Below are 16,897 nucleotides of genomic sequence, written 5' to 3'. Positions count from 1 at the left end.
AGTTCAGTTAAAAATTCAGTATAAATATTCAAATGCTTTTTTTCTTTTGTAATTATGTATTCATTTCCCTTTTCTGAAAACACTTTTATAATTAGGCCTAATTAGATAAATATTTAAAATATAGGGCTTAAACATTTTTGGAATTATTCACAGTCAATACCTAATTTCAGTGTAAAATTTAAGCAGTTTTTGATAATATTCATTATAACGTTTCATGGATTGAATTGATGGAATAAGGCAACGCAACAATGGGCGATCTGGTAAGGAGAAGTGCATTCCGGAAGGACTTCTATGGGAAACTGGCCGTGTTCAATAAGTCTAGTTATGCTGCAATGTTGAATTCGTTTCTAACTACTGCTTGACTCCTCCCACCGCTAGATTTCTAGCTATCAATAGTTCAGTCCACTTTTATCTATACTAACTTCTACTACTGACGTCATTGTTTTTGTCTCGTCGTACGATTTACAAGATGGCTGCCTGTGTTGGACTAAATGTATTTTATTATAATAATCAAAGTTATTCTCTCGTTATAAACTACTAAATCATTCTAAAATGACTTCGAAATGTAAAATTATCATACATCGGTATAACAAGATTCCGAATACATTTTAACGGAAGATAATGATCCATTTCGTTGATCACAATTAATAACTGCTTCATTAATTTCATCACGATCTGACGCAGCTACCATTTAAATAATTGTATTGGTTACTTTATCCCTTTGACCAGTTCGTTTGCCACTAATTTTAGTGGCAAACGAACTGGTCATAATTTTAACTTCGTCCACCATTTTGCCTAGTTGTCTAAGAATAATCGTTCAATGATGCTTAGAACATTCTTAGCTCCACCCACTAAGCCACTCAAAATTCTAACTTAGGTGTTCTATGTTACTGAACACGGCCCTGGTCTCTATTTAGGTATTAGACATACGAAGAAAACCCGGAAAGTTGCACGTGGCCAACCCATTGTTACGGCGTGAACCCGCGATCAACTACCAGTGTTACTAGTTTCTGAGGGGATAAAACTACTTAAGCTGTAACGCTTTACGCTTAAATTTAATAACTTAATGGGCTGCAATTTGAAAAAAATTGTAGACCTATAAATTCCCACTGTCGTCCGTCCGTTTGTCTTTTCTTAATCTCGAGAACGGAATTAGATAGATGAAATTCGAGACCAGATATAAAAACCTTAGACACAGGAGACCCCGATTGTCTGTAGATGAACTTCTGGTTTGCAACAAAAGTCACGTTATTTCAATTCAAAAATTCTCTCCTGAAAGCAATTAATAGATGATATACACAACTATTGTTAAAGGAAAAGTACAGGGTCAAGATATTACTAATTTGTGGAGGAGAGCACATATTTTAAAGGAAATAAATTTAAAATATGATTAAAAATTGCATCACCGCCTTTTTTACGATCTCACAATAAATAATCTCTCGTTGCTTATTGAAATCTTATCCAGATGAATCAGATGTCCTGGTAAAATGTCATAGACTTTTAATAAATAAATAACACGAAATGCATATTGTTAAAAATACATAAATAAGACATGAGTTTGCAAAATTAATTTGTACCTGTCAAAATGTTTGATAATCAATATATTACACAATACATATTATCTAATGTAAATATTTAAAATGTTTTAAAGAAGATTACAATAACTAACTCATTTTAATTAACAATTTATAAAAAAAATTATAAATAAATGTAATTAAAATTTCACAATAAATGTAGAATAATTTATTAAAAAACAAACATACTTTGTTTACTTTTCTGAAAAATTTAAGAATATAAATTTTAAATATTATAATAAGAAATATCAAAGCATTTTTATATATTTTTTTCCTATTTTTTAATATAAAGCTTAGTAATTGCTAGAATAAGGTATAATTTATACAATTTGAGAAGAGAAACTGGAGAGTTTAAAATAAGAACTCAAAAATCAATATTTTCTTACAAATAAAGGATCAATTTAGCAACAGTACATAATAAAAGATATTGATTATAAAGAAAAAAGAAGTTTATTCTTAAATAATTTAATTATAAAAATCAAAAAACGAATGAAATCTGTAATAAAAATGCTCCACAAATCACAATCGTTTCAAATTATTCATAAAAAATAAATATTAATAGAATAAGGTTCGTAATAACTTATATCTAACTGATAAACATTGTGCAAGATTAAAATTTTAGCATTATTGCCAATAACAATTTATTACATAAATCTAATTTAAAAAAAAACAAAGGAGCTATAAAATTTTCTATTTTTATTTTTATATGATAAAAAGTAAACTTTACTTATTTTACTTTTTATTTTTGGCTGAAATCCATTTGATGTATTAGAAATGATGTAGCAGTTTTATCAGTCCTGTGGCAGGCGCGCTACCAAATAAACCAATTCATACAATACTTCATTGATCACTGCAACTACATTAGTAGTATATTATAGAAATTTGTATCTTATTTATTAAGTATTACATTAAATCGTGTATCTGAATTTGTATAGAATACGCAATAAACGAAGGACATTTTTATTTATATATCACGTATTTATATAATACAGTAATTATATTGTGCAACTTCTATCAGAATATCAATGTGGCTATAATTAGAATATGCTATTGTATCAATGATTCAATTTCTAATAATAAGACCGAATTTCGTTTTATCATTAACGATAAAAAAATTCTAAAAATTGATTTAAGTTTTTTCTCTTCATAGAACATGTGTAGCAACAACTATTTTTAGATCATTTTATGAATTACTCACACAAAAGGTGCTGCTAATCATAAAAGAAAACATTTTTCTAAATTATATAAAAATATATATATACAGATATGTTGACGCAAAGAACAAAATAAAAATTTTAAAAACAGTATCATTTTATATAGGGAAATTCTCTTGCCTTATACACGGAATTTAATGCAATTAAAACGGCAATAGTAAAAAATTGATATTGCGCTTGATTAAACATGAAATTTTACGTACTTGTATTTATTAATAAGAATATTTTCTATAATATTTCGTATAATTAAATTTCAAACTTATAAAAGAATTCGAGCTTCATTAATAGAACTTAGAGAAAATTAATGATCAATTGTGAAGAAAATTATTTCGTTAGGATATTTGTAAAATCTATAATTATCAAAATAAACAGTACACGAATATACTATACGTTATAAGAAATAAAATTAGACAGCGTAAGTAGGCTATATAAAAATCGACATCTTTCACTAGAGAACAGTAATTTTAATTTTAAATCACAACTTTATAAATGTGGATAAAATGCAATTTTGGAATAAACTAATTTCTTGTCATCTTCAATTAAAAATTGGCCTATATTATGTTTTATTGCAATATTTGAAATATGAAGTTAACGTGAAAATAAGAAAAATATTCTTAAAATTATCACTTGTATACAATACGGCCAACAGGCATCCCTTGCGATCCCCTCACAAGACAGACAATACTGACATCTTTCAGCACATTTTTTCCAATAATTGCGCTGCTCAAATGCCTTGGCACCAGTTACAAAAATTGAACAACCAGTTCCAAGAACTGATTAGTTCTCGTGGGTGCCCAATGTTCACATTAGCAGTTTAAGATAAAATGTATTTTATCATCATTAATAATTTTTTTTAAAATTAATTTCCCAACATTTTGTTTTCTTATAACGTAGGGTTACAGGAAAGAGCTTTATTTAGTAATTTTTGTAAAGAATGCAGATGAGAGTTACACACACAGTATGTCAAATTACGGTCCTCCCCTCACCACTTCAAAAATTGTGTATTGCGGCCCTTGAGTTCGAAGAAGTTGATCATCGTTGCAATAAAGTATATATTATTTATATTATGCAGTTAATATGGCAATTTTTCAAAGATTTACTGATCTTTCTCAATTGCTTCGATCTAAAACAGAAGAAACGGATAAATATTAATAAAACTTTCGTCTTGTCAAATAATAAAGGAAATTATGAAAATTGGTATTAACAATGTAATAACAATTTATCAACTGCAAAAAAAAATCTCATTAATGTAGATATTATTATTTCAAGGACGATTTTAATACAAGTATCGAACAATTACTTTCCTATAATTACGCATTTAAAACAGCATCTTAATAGAATTTCATTCTTGTCATACAATATAGAGTTTCATTATAAATTATATTATTTTGAGATTTAAAAAAAAATTACGTCATCTTCATATTTTGTTATGTAAAACAAATATTTAAAAATATAGTCAAACCAATAAACAACGACCACTGACCGGAACTTAAAAATTAGTTTGTTTATTTGAGGGTTATTTTGTATGCATTTTTGTTCAAAAAAATTCTGAAAAAATGGCGCCCTTTGGAGATAGCCGTTATTAAGGTTCGATTATATTTAATTTTTATAATCATTATTAAAAAAATTAATTATTAATTGTTATATTTTATTCATGCTTATTCAGAAATGATATTAAACCATCTTTATGAATGAATATTTTATTAACAAATTACTAAAATAATCTAAAATTTTTAAATTATAAATATTTTAAAAAGTTAAATCCATTTGACCTAATCTTTTGAATTAAATATTTCACTAGGCACTTAATTCTAAAATTATTAAATAACAAACAATAATGTTGCAAATTTGAATGAATTTATGAAGAAAACATTTAAAATTAGAGTTCACTAAATAAATAAATAAATTTTGATTAAAGCTTTATCATGTTAAAAATTTAAGATACTAATTCTAAAATTTAATTAATTATAAATGATATTACAAATAAATGAATAGGAATCTAGGTTTACACAATACAGAAGATTGTAACTAAATCAAGAAAGATCAAGCCTCTTACGGGAAGTCAGTAGGGATCATTTGGATTAGGCTTCATATTTACGGGGAAATAACGGAATAAATAATTGGCAATAAATTTAAAAAAAAAAAAATTCTATTCTTTATTAAATTTTGTTTAAAAAGTATGACAATTTCTTAAAACTGTTTTGTTTTGAATACATCGGGGGCTTTTAACGGTAAGTGGCCCGAGATACATTTAACGTCTGAAAAGCTCTAATAAAAACTTTATTAAGTTTTGCAGAAATTTCTTGGAAAAAAATTACGGTAATAAATGAGATTTAACTTAAAATTTGTATATTCTAAATTCACAGTTCGGATATACTAATCCCCTACAGTAACGTAATCTTTTCCCTAGATGAAACTTGGTAAAACAAAACCTGTATTTTCAGGAATTTTGAAAATAATAACGTATTCTCAGACACAAATCTTCATCAAACTAGCCCATAAATGTTAAAATCAATCACAAAAATAATATAAATAGAAACATTGATTACGCATATAAAATTTTTACGCATTGATAAATCGATGCGTAAAATTTAATAATAAATGCATTTTTATTAGTTGTATTAATGATTTCTTACGGGAAATTTGTAGTATCGTGTCTATCTGAAATCTCTAAAATATGAAATAAATATGACATTATACACACATTTATCCGTTATTGCGAAACTTCCTACTACTAAAAGTTGGGGTACAAATTAGTATTATGCATTATATCGAAATTCCGCAATGTACAGTACGTCTTCATTAAACGGAAGCTGGTGCATATTTAAAATGAAATTCTCCCCAAATTAATTTTGCTACTAGCAGCCAAGCGATAAAACAATGATTTGAAACAAATCCAGAAAATTTATCATGTAATTCAGGAAATAATTATATTGATTTTTATAGTGTAATTAAATTGTAATTTAAAAGTTTCAAGAGTATTTTAAAAGTTTTCAAAATAAACCTTTAACAATATAATATACTCTACACATTTTTAAAATGATTAAAACAAACAATAGATTATACTTTTAATAATCTCTAAATTTACAAGGAAAACGAAGTCGTGCATAAGTTCAATCATTAGTGATACTTAACGTCGTATCCGAATCCCATTAGTCAAAGCTAAAAAAAAAAAAAAAGAAAGAAAAAATATATCTAAACGTATTGAACGATATCGAACAAAATATATCGATATTATATATATATATTTAAACCGTCTTATTTATTCAGAATTCATTTAATCTTTCTATGATCCTAAATTAAAAAATTATTATAGCAAAAATTTTTAATGCTAAATCAATGAGGAAAAAATTTGCAATTATTAATTTACGATAATTTTAGTGTTACAATTGATTCAAAAAATAATAAGCTGATCTATTTTAGAAATAATTTACAACTTTAAAAAATTGTCTGAAGAAATCATGTAAAAGTGTAATAAAAATCACCCAATTTTCGAAGATAACAGAAATAAAATCGCGAGATAAAAATCGTTTTTCTGTATAAATTAGGCTTATACATTAATTAATTTCTTAAGAAACAATGATTTAGAAATGTTTGAAAATATGTAAAATCTTTCGAAAAAAGTATTAAATTTGCAGGATCAATAAAAACAAGTTCGTATAACGCAGATAATATTTATAATTGTTTTTATACTTATTGTAAAATTTAAAAATATCATGTATTAAAAATAACTTCATATTTCAATAATTAAGTTGTATGTTGAATTAAAATTTAATACGGTTCTGTTGTTTTTAAAAATATATATTCGATATATCTCTACGTAGTCATTAGCATAACAAACAACTACGAGTACATAAACGGACCACCTTAAATACTCTGTTTATATTTAAAACGTGAGCAGAAAATAAATTTATCATAATGTTCTATTCTTTATTATTATTATTTTATAAAAAGTTTTGGCAGACATTAAATTCTAAACTTGGCGTAAACAGTTGTAGAACTTATTTTAAACGATTCAAAACTGTACTTACTCCGTTTTAAATTAATTGCGTGCAAGAATGATACTTACAATTTACTTTGATAACTTCAGATTTTTTTCATGTATCGAGCGAGAGTGCATAAAAAAAGGAACGGATTAAATTTTTCTATAATAAAATTTCCTTTAACAAACTTGAAAATATATAATTAAAGGAAAATTACATTTTAAAAAAATCCCAAAACGATAAACGTGCATACCTAGAAAATCCCTACATAAATTTTGAAATATTTCCCTGTATGAATATAAAATAATATTTTTTATTGTGATTACATTTAAAAATCGATTTTGTATTGTGAAATAAACGTTTAAAGAAAAATCCTGCTTTATGCCAACCACGACATTTTCTTTGTATAAACAACTGATTGCAAAATACCATTCTCGTTTAAAAATAATACGAAATATCATCATTAGAAGTTTCAAACTTGTTTAAAAAACTTTTTATAGAAGTTTTATCCTTAAATGTAAGGAAAAATACTTGTATTATTAAGAATGAAGATGTTTAAAATATACCTATCTTTTTGTCATCATTATTGATATCGGTATGTTATTCATGAATGTAATTGAACAAAATTAACAGATTTTAGTAATTTTTCGATCGATTATGAATTTAGATGACGTTGAATAAATAGCATGCCGTTGTCATGGCAATGAGTCGATAAAATACAATTTAGGAGGTATAATAAGAATAAATCTTTTACAAAAAAAAACCCATTAAATTCACCTAGGCAAATTTCAACTAAACCCTTGATTTTAAAGCATATTCCTATTTTATCAAAATAATAAAACACGAACAAATATGAGTTTTTTAAATTACCAGAATAATTTTTTAACATCAATTTATACACGTTTATATATTGCATTATATATATATATATACAGTAGAGCGTCGATAAGTGGAACCAATTGGGGACTGGGGTCCTTCCAGTTAATGATTTGTTCCAGTTTCCGACTTTGTACGAAAAAATACATTAACCTGTCCGATGTTCAAATTTTTCTCCGTTGCGTATCGCTTCCTGTTGAATTTTTCTCCGTTGCGTGTCGCTTCGTGTTGAATTTTCGTCGATTTTAAGCCTAACGAAAATTTTTATAATAATCATCGAGGCTATCGTATCGTTAAAAATTATTTCTGCATTTTGTACAAACAAAATAAATATATTAAAGAATATAAAAAACATGAAAATTATACTTTAGAAGTAAATTTAGTATCAAAAACATTCGATTCAGCACGACACAGTCCGACTGAAAATCGTTCCACTTTCCGGTCATTCCACTTACCGACGTTCCACTTATCGACGCTCTACTGTATATATATATATATATATATATATATATGTGTGTGTGTGTGTGTGTGTGTATTTTTAATATAACAATACATACACAATTTCGTTTATGTACGCCAAATATGTAATTATTCCAGAAAATCTTATTACAGTTTTAATATATTTTTGATTAGATAACCTTTTTAACGATTTTATTCCATTTTCTTTCTTCTGTTTGCGATTATCATTTAGTCAAAATAATAATAATAATAATAAATCAGAATTTAAAACGTCAATGCACGACAAATTAATGTTGAGCTCTTATTATAATAAGTAAAGAGTAAAGTATTATTATTATTATTATTTGTAGCAACAAATAAAATTTAAAGCATTGTTTAAACTTTATGCACTTTCGTTTATATTTATCAAAAATAGGGCAAATATTATTTGACACATGCTACTCACCTCCGTCTCGCCACATGCTAGTGTAACTAATGATATCTATAATTACCCTGATTGACAGGATATGTGATAATGAATTATAAACTTTGTTTTGTTTCCCAGCTACTCTGGACCTTGATAGTTCATCAACCGAAACTGACAATATGAATGTCGAGATAGCTAACAAAGAAATGCCTCTGACCTCGATCGACCTTGTCGGTCGAAACTGAACATAGCAAAAATATGGTAAACAAGACATTTATTAGTATTCAAAATTCAATATGCAACTCCGAATCTATTTAAAACACGATATTGTTTATATGTATAATATATATATTATTACAACAGCATATATTTTTCCCTAAAAACAACTCACAAATACAGAAGGCACACCGTGGTTTGCGGTGCCTAGAGCAATGTAAATTTATATAATTTATGTATGTTTTAAAATTCATGCACTGATGATAAATAAAACTGCAGATTTTTAACATTTTCAATATTAATATTAGCATAACATTTAACTTTTTTGGCAATTTTTTCGTTTTTAAATATCTAATGTCTTTTAAAAGAGGGAACCCTTTCTGCTTTAGGCCTGGAGTATATACTCTTCTCCCGTTATGTCTTTCCAAAAATATATTTTGCTTCGTAAAATTATTTTATATTTCATACATATTTACATTTAAATTGTTATTTCGAAATTTTACAACACAACACTAGATTATATGAAATTCAATAACAGATATTTTAGTAAGGTTCTATTTACTGTACCGTACAATGTATACTTATACTAGTGGAATAGATAATCTGGAAAATCATTTTACATTTGTATTTAAAAATTAAATTTATCTGAAAATATTTCATAAATTAAAACATTTCTTTATAAATTACCGAAATTCTATCGATGATTTAATGAAAAAAGGAAGGTTTTCTTAAATTAGAGGCAGTCCATTGATAATGTGCTGCGTTTTTGAGCCACTTTTGACTTCCTTCTGCCTTTTAATTACGTATACAATAGTTCATGGACACCTGATATTAAAAAATGACTTTAAAAAGTTTTGTAAATATTTCCTGATAGTTTATTCACATGACTAGTAGGCTTACAGGAACGAATTCGTATGTCACTAACACCAGTAAAAAAAGTCCACGCAGACAATGCCTCAACCTCCGGTTTCCGCCTCATAATATATAATGACGACCGCGACTCCTCTCTCCATTAAACTGTACACGTAATTAATGGCAGTCCCTTATTTGGTGTATGTATATTTGAGGAAATAAAAATAATTTACATTCTGAAAACTTCAATTCACTACACTTGCTATATGAAATTCCTGACGAATTTACAGTAGTGTACTGTATAAGGTAATATTGATCCTAATTGACACTTGTTATTTAAAAAATTATTTTATTTGTAGTAAAAACAAATATTTTACTACAAAATAAATATGTATATAAAATTCAAATATATCTGAATTTCATTATTTTTTGCTGTTTTGTGTAATGTAATACATAATATGTAATAATTACCACACAACATTTTTATGTTATATATTACTATTACTACATAAAATGAAACCTCTCTATAATGAACACTTACAGGCCCGTAAAAACTGTCCGTTTTAGAGAGGTGTCTGCTCAAGAAACCTTTAAAAATTTTATGAAAATTACCTTTAAAGGTACTATTTGAGTATAGCCTGTATTATTTTTATTTGCGAATTTATAATACACCCAATGCAAAAAATTAGTAATAGGACACATTACAGTGATGTATTATCATAATAGGGTTAGTATTTTTTTTTTATAAAATTCAGTTATGCTTGTGTTTTTACAACTGGTTGTAGCACTCTGCATAATCTTGTGCTAGTTCTGTTCAGTCTGCATCTTTTCTGTTATGTAATTCTGATTGAATTCGTTCACGTAGTTCTCGGACTGTCGTATGACTCTATAGCAGATGTAATTTCGGTTGTAAAGCCTCGCAATCGTCGTCGGCATCTTTATCCTTCCTTTCTTGAATCTCAGAAAGTAATTGAAGGATTGGGATGTCAGAAAATATATCGACGCAGTGATGATAAATCCTTACAGTATCCACGAGACTGTTATGTCCGATACTGCGAAATTATAAGCATTCCCTTCTTGTTGCTGGAAGGAAATCCAAAAGTTTTAAAGAAAAAACTCTTGTTTTGATAATGGAAGCATCTGTCTCCAAGCGCTTGGAAATTGTGAAATGGCTTGAGACATTGAGTTACATTAGCTGTTTAAAGGCGAACGGGCCCGTTTGGCGGACCAATCCAGAGTAGAGCCATTACTTTACACGAAAGTCCGATTCCTTGCTAGTGACGTGTCCGACCGATAAATGCAACCATCTTTATCGCTGTTTAGCAATTTAGGAAAATTTCAATCCGTCATAAGCGACGAGAGAATGTGAAAAAGAGAAATATGAAAAGGGCGCAAGACGACAGATATGACTGTCCACAGAACCGTTTTTGGCCAATCTCATCAATGTAATTAGAGTATTAAAAAACGTTGTTTAGACTATGTTAATTATAGTCACAAGTTGCACATGGTTGCCAAGTTAGCCAACATCGAAACCGTATAATAGTCATAATACTATAAAATTGTGCAGGGAAATCGATTTTAAGAACTCAACAGAGAATACAGTATTAAGTTTTTGAAATCGATTCTAATGCATCGCAGAAACTCCAAACAAGGAAGTCGGTTTAATAAGAATATATTGTGACCGTTAAGAGAACTCGCGATATTAGCCGTAATGCATTTCAAGTGTCTATTAGAAGTGTCCGCTTAAGAAAGGTCAATTGTAATGAAGTTCCTAGAACTTCGTTATATATAACTTTATTTTACATTACAATAAATTTTATTACATAGAACTTTTTACGCCAGACCGCGAAAATTGTTATGAAGTGTGTCTGCTTTAGAGAAGAGTCCATTAAGAGAGATTTCATTGCGTATACATATACAATAATTTTACTTTTTATACAACATACAATTTTATATATAACAATATACCTGTATATATCTCAAATACCATCAAATTTAATAATACAAAATAAATTCGACAACTGAAATCTTTACCGAGGCGGTAAGGAAGCCTACCGTTCTACGAACCCTGGACTCTAATCTGGGTCGACATCCCAAATATTTTTTTCATATACGGGCTGTCTGGTCGAATCCATGGCAGGCATGGGGAAAAAAAGGCCCTCTTAATGCCCAAGGACAGTTAAGATTCATTACAAATCTTAACTGCAAAAAGATTTGAGAGAGAATAATTCTAAATGTTTTTATTATTTGATTAATGTACAGATTACATGCAATATGCAGATTACAGATACAGATTAATATTCAAGTTATATAACGCACGCGTGCAGTGTATAACATACAAAATTCCGTATATCAAGTTTGAAAGTAATAAAATTAGCGACTACCGGATGGTCGGAGAGTAAAGGGGTCGGCGGCCTGCCTTTCTGGAGGACCTGGGATCGAATCCAAGTGGACAAATGTGGGCATAGCCGACCTACGAAGAGTATAAAAGTCCTCTTAGTGTCCACTGGTGGAGAGGATATTTTTTTAGTTTTCTGAATCCACTTACATAAACGCTTTTTAATGGATAAATAATGCTTATTTTTTTGTAAAGCTCTTAAAAATATTAAGTTATCAGAATCAAATTATCTAAGAAAATAATCATATTCTCAATTTTAATTGACATCTTTGGTATTCACGTTAAATGAACTATGGTTTCAGAAGTTTAATACTTAAAAACACATCAATTTTCATTTTTATTTGGGATGCTATGTTATTTATATTCTAACAACAAATATTATTATTACGGTTAAAGAATTCACTTTATGTGTTTATTTCTTTATTGGTTTGCTCAATTCTAGAATGAATTTGTTAAACCTTTGTTTTCATCCGACATTTTAATTATGAAATTGTGTCCATCAGATTAACGTGCAGTCTATCAGGTTTCAAATTCTATCAAATCCTCGTGATTTTCAAAAGTAATCTAGACCGCAATGTTTTCTATCTCTCGTGTTGACTGAATAGTCATACACATAGTAATAGATAATAGATTAAAATGTTTAACGCGTAGTTCCTAACATACAGGGTGTTTATAATTAGTTTCACTTTGAAATGGCCATAAAATGAAAACTACTGGACAGAATGCTATTGGTAATACTGTACAGGACGTCATGGGGTTTTATTTCCCGCGGAAAAAAAGTTTAAAAATTCACCACCAGCGGGGAATGGCGCTGTATGCAATATTGTTAAACGAAATAAGACATGAAGAAAGACATCAATTGAAAATGTTTTTAATCGTTTCTAAAACATGTTACAAAGCATGTTCAATGTGGCATCCACTATTTTCTGAAAGCAAGTTAAATCGCATTACTGTGTTCTCAACAGTAGCTCTTAGCACATGAGGAGGACCAGAAGACCAGAAAACCCATAAACACCCTGTATTATGGGTTTTCTGGTTGGACTCAATTTTAGTTCATTCGATTAAGCTAGATCCGCAAATCCAGTAAAAGTGAAACATGAGGAAAGGCTTCCCACTTAACTAGCCATTTTATAAATACAGTTCGATTCAAACTTAAATTTATCATAAATAAAGGCTGATATTTTAAGACTATGTACTGTACAGTACATGGCAGACCGGCCGGATGGCCGAGCGGTAAAGGTGGCATCCTACCGCTCTGGGGGACCCGGGATCGAATCCGAACGGGTCGAATAATCCCCAGGAATTTTTCGGGGGGTGGTCCGTTCGGATATGTCGGGCCCCGTCCCTCACCACCCGGTCGCCCCATTGTGGGCCTGGCCGAACCCATAATGGGCCTACTAAAAGAGGCCCTCTTAGTGCCCACAGGGCGGAAAGGGTTAAAAAAAAAAGTACATGGCAGACCAAATAAACTCGAATAAACTAACACCAGCAGCTTAATTCACGCGAAAAAATCCAATAATGATTTTCGAAACAAACAGAACTTACATGCAATGTATAAATTATATGCATAGAAAAATATATTTCACCGCAAATTATTAAAAACAGATACAATCTTCAAATTAACGTCGAATCCATTAACAATTTAACCAACCTACATTTGTCTATTTAAAAAGGTAAAAATAGTGTCTAATGAAATCGCAATAAAAAATCGCTTGTTTTAAATAATATATGTTGAATTTAATTCAGATTCAAAATTTCAATAGGTGTTTTGGGCTTGAATTTCATTACTATCAATAGTAAAGATTCATTCAAACTTTCGCTATTTAACAGCGTCACACGGTAGCGGTAACAATAAAAACTCGAGTAACGTTATTAGAGATGTTTTAATTTTATTGTTTGCAGTAATAAGTAACAGAGAGAGAGCCATACAGAACTAACCAAGGCAGTTCTATGTGATTCGCTCTACTCTTTATTGCACGAGTTGGTTTGTGCAATAAAGCAAGTCTATGTAACTCACTTTCAGCCATTACACGAATTAGAACTGTCAAGGCAATTCTAACTCCTGTAATGGCTGTATATATTATTTTTCTTCTACTTCACTTTTGATTCTTCGTTCTGAGGGCACTAAGAAAACCCCCCCTTTTTAATCATTTCTACCATGCGTTTAGCAACGTCCACAAAGGAGATAAGCCAGGTGGTGAGGAATACGGATCCATATATATAAAACAGACTGCCCCTGAAAATTCCTGACCTGAACTGAATAGCAACATACTGACAGTTTTGTGGGATGGCCGAGGTGTTATTCTATGTTCCTATCGAAACGGAATTTATGGTAGAAGTACAGGATTATTTTCAATTACACGAAATAAAGAATAATTATTACCACAGAATTTTGACCAGACGATTAAAGGAAAACAATACGTAGAATTTAAGAAGTTTAAAGATTAAAAAATCTCTTAGCTAAAAATTAAATACTGCTTGTAATTGTGTTAATATTTTAGTTTTAACAAATGCACTAAGGCTTGATGCCACCTTATTTGTTCATTACTTCAAACATTTTGTTTGTACACATATACATAAACACAATTATATGCTGAAAGTAGAAAATGACAACAACATCAAATGACAAAATCACATGACAATATATTGCATTACAATAGGCTAAATTTCATTTAGGGTTAAAAATGAAATTTAGTGACAAAATATTCAAACATATATATTTTGTTTAAGTAAACAAAGTTGTTCAGCATAGGGTTATCATTTCAGGCCAGATGGCCGAGCGGTCAAGGTTAGCAGCCTGCCGCCCTGGGGGACCCGGGATCGAATCCGGACGAGTCGAAAAATCCCCAGGAATTTTTCGGGGGATTGTCCGTCCGGATATGTCGGTCCCCGTCCCTCACCACCCGGCCGCCCCATTGTGGGCCTGGCCGAACCCATAATGGGCTTGCTATAAGAGGCCCTCTTAGTGCCCACTGGGCGGAAAGAGTTACAAAATAAAAAAAAAAGGGTTATCATTTCTATTCGAAATGATTAGACATAAAAGGAATTTTCGATCATTTTATAATTTTTAACGGAAACTATTGAAAACTGTCTCAATGATAACTGAACGATGCAGATTTTTTTGAAGGATCGAATTCGTTCTCTTTTTCACGCAACTATCAAAAAACATTTTTTTACTTTAACTCACATAAACATAATGAGTATAAAGTTTTGCATTATTTAATACAATGAAAAATGCATAAATCATTATCGTCAAAGCAAATGCCAAATTATTTCTCCCCATTGTTCAGAAACATTCAAAACAAACCCATTTCAGCTAAATGGCAAACTGCTTTCGTAAGCTATGTACGAGTCGTTACAATCGTTTTAGTCGGTCGATTTGTCCTCGGTGTTGTTCGCTCGGTCTACTATGACGCTCCGTTACTTTTTATATGCTGTACATCAATAACGGTGATGAACTGCCAGCCAGTTTTAGTACTCGATCAAAAATAGCGCGAAACGATTTTCAACTTTAAGATTCTAAAATTGGAGATGCTCAAGTATATTAACCAGAACTGCGTATAAAACAATCACCCACAAAAAAATTAGAAAGTTTAAACTTATCTAATCATTCTAGGGAAAATGGAGAGAAGTATCTGTAGAAATATTTAATAGTAAAAACTCAACATAATAATAATATATATATATATATATATATATATATATAATTTATTCAGGCCGCTTTATCTTCGCATTTATGCTTTACCGCTTTATCTTCATGCGTTTCACTGTTCAATGTTACATTTCTCTTTATATTTTACGGCCTTGCGGCATATACAGTATGAGAATGAAAGAATGTATACTGTAAGAACGTGTAAAGAACGGGTAGACATATCCCACTTCTAATCCAAACTACTAACAGACATTATTATTATTATTCGTTCATTTGTTATATAATCAGGCCATTTGAAATATATTGTTCGTCCTTCAAATTTCGCGCGGTAACGATTCGTGCCTGAGATCATCCAGAGATTCAATCGGGATTTTCAGATCGATAGTTCATCTCTTATTTCTCATGATTGATACTGAAGTAGAACAGTAGACTATGTTCATCTGTTCGTAGCGAAAACATCAACAGTCAATTAATACACGGAAAGGTTAATAATGAATTTAAACTTTTGTATTATTGAAATAACGAGAAACTGTGAAAAATATACTTCGATTTTAGTTTTGCCAGTTATGATTATACATTTTAATGGATAAGAAATTATATCACAAATAAATTTAGAACGTTGCTACATTTGCGTTGTATAGATAACTTTAAGATTTGCAGTAAGGAGTATGATATATCTACTTTAAAAATTAGTAAACATTTTCATATACGTTAAATAGGGTCGTGCTGATAGATGAAACAAAGAGGCATCTGTCTCTGGCACTAAATTAAAAGTGATACTAAAAAAGCAATATTGCCTAATGTTTATAGAAATATAACTGAATCGTTGCTGTTTTTAGGCTTACATCAGGCGACAAAATTATCCGGATCCTGCATATCAGATACTACAAGTTAAAAAATTGAAAGGTGATCTAAATTTATATAATATAACGTAAAAATAAAACTATCGCATTGACAATATCTCTGATGTATCTATCAATGAAATTTACTGTTTCCTCTTTGAATAATGGTGCTAACAAGTTAAAAGAAGATAATTCTACGTTTTTAGTTTTTAAATGACAAAAATTACGTTAAAATTATGATTAAACTAGTACTAATTACGCATACCTGTATTTGAAAGAAAAAAAGCTTGCACATTAACTTCAAGAATTCAAAATTATTGTAAATATCGAGAATCGATTACTTCAAATAAGTCAGAAACACGGAATTACCGTAATTTTACAGTATTTTGCTATTATATTTTTGTCACACATATAAGAAAGTAAGT

At 29.5% G+C, this 16,897-nt stretch overlaps 1 protein-coding gene across 2 annotated transcripts in view; it reads right to left on the bottom strand.

The window, feature by feature from the left end:
* LOC136988919 (rho-related BTB domain-containing protein 1-like) overlaps positions 1–16,897 on the bottom strand; it is a 128,638-nt gene that overhangs the window by 76,056 nt on the left and 35,685 nt on the right. The window contains exon 1 of one of the 2 annotated variants that reach the window (XM_067286936.1): positions 8,552–8,736. The exons of the other annotated variant lie outside the window; for it this stretch is intronic. The gene's annotated coding sequence lies outside the window, so the exon portion shown is untranslated. Of the gene's footprint in view, positions 1–8,551; positions 8,737–16,897 lie in introns of those variants that run through there. 2 annotated transcript variants of the gene reach the window in all.

Source organism: Centruroides vittatus, unplaced genomic scaffold (genome assembly GCF_030686945.1).
Source record: "Centruroides vittatus isolate TY-2023 unplaced genomic scaffold, ASM3068694v2 scaffold_386, whole genome shotgun sequence".
NCBI lineage: Eukaryota > Metazoa > Arthropoda > Arachnida > Scorpiones > Buthidae > Centruroides > Centruroides vittatus.
The sequence above is the reverse complement of the archived record's forward strand: the minus strand, read 5'-3'. Positions and strand labels throughout refer to the sequence as shown.